The sequence below is a fragment of the Sorex fumeus genome, unplaced genomic scaffold (assembly GCF_029834395.1).
Source record: "Sorex fumeus unplaced genomic scaffold, SorFum_2.1 ptg000020l, whole genome shotgun sequence".
Taxonomy (NCBI): domain Eukaryota; kingdom Metazoa; phylum Chordata; class Mammalia; order Eulipotyphla; family Soricidae; genus Sorex; species Sorex fumeus.
Genome location: NW_026606077.1, coordinates 21154410 through 21155514, shown reverse-complemented (window position 1 = coordinate 21155514; position 1105 = coordinate 21154410).

Genomic DNA, 1105 nt, shown 5'->3' with positions numbered 1-1105 from the left:
TTATAGAAGATTCTGAGTCCCAGGTTCCATTTAATCCAACTTCTTTCCTCTAAAATAGTTTTTTTCTTCAGACAAAATTATAACATTCCAGTTCTCTTTATTTCTGTTTATTGTGTGTGAGCTCGCACCACAGAGCCTGGCAAGCTACCTGTGGCGTATTCGATATGCCAAAAACAGTAACAATAACCGGTGTCATTGCCATGGCCCTGAAAGAGCTTCCAATATGGTAACGTTGGGAAAGACGAGTAAGGAGATGCTGCTAAAATCTCAGGGTTAGGATGAATGGAGATGTACTGCCGCCCGCTCAAGTAAATTGGTGAACAACAGGATGACAGTGACAACCATAGTGATTATGTGAGCCATTCTCAGTAGAACTCGGGATTCACCAACAGTATTGGAGTGAGGAGGTGATGCTGTGCCAGGAATTGAAACCACAGTCCCACAAATTTATTTCATGAATAAAGTTCACCACTTTTTTCTTTGCACATCCCTCTCATTTTATATTCCTCTTTGCTGCCTTAGGTATTTTGTTTTGTTGTCTATGTCCACTAATGTATTTTTTCAATTTTGCTTCATCTGTTATATCCTTATATTGTACACATAAAACAATCCCATACTTATCCTTTATTTTCTGACTTACTTCATTTCACCTAATTTTCTCAAGGTGCCTCCATTTTTCTGCAAATAACAACATTCATTTCTTTTGGTAATGAATACTTAAAGAATATTCATTGTATAAATATACTCTCATCTTCTTACTCAATCACTTATCAATGGGCACTTCTTATTTTGCTTTTATATTTTTGCTAACAAATATAGCTGCAATAACTTCAAGTCAGATTTATCTCCTGTGTTAATGTGTACATATGAATAAATATCCAGAAGTGAGATTGTTAGATCGGATGGTACTTCTATCTTTAGCTTTTTAAGATAAATAGCATTTCCCAAAATTGTTGCACCAATTTTTATTGCAATTCCCTTGGACAGTGTTTTGTATCTATATCCAAACACAGAGATGATACTTTATAAACTAAAATGCCTTATCAGGAAACTATCTGTAGTAATTTCTTATTTGAATCAGTTTTTTGAAATTTGCTATACATTA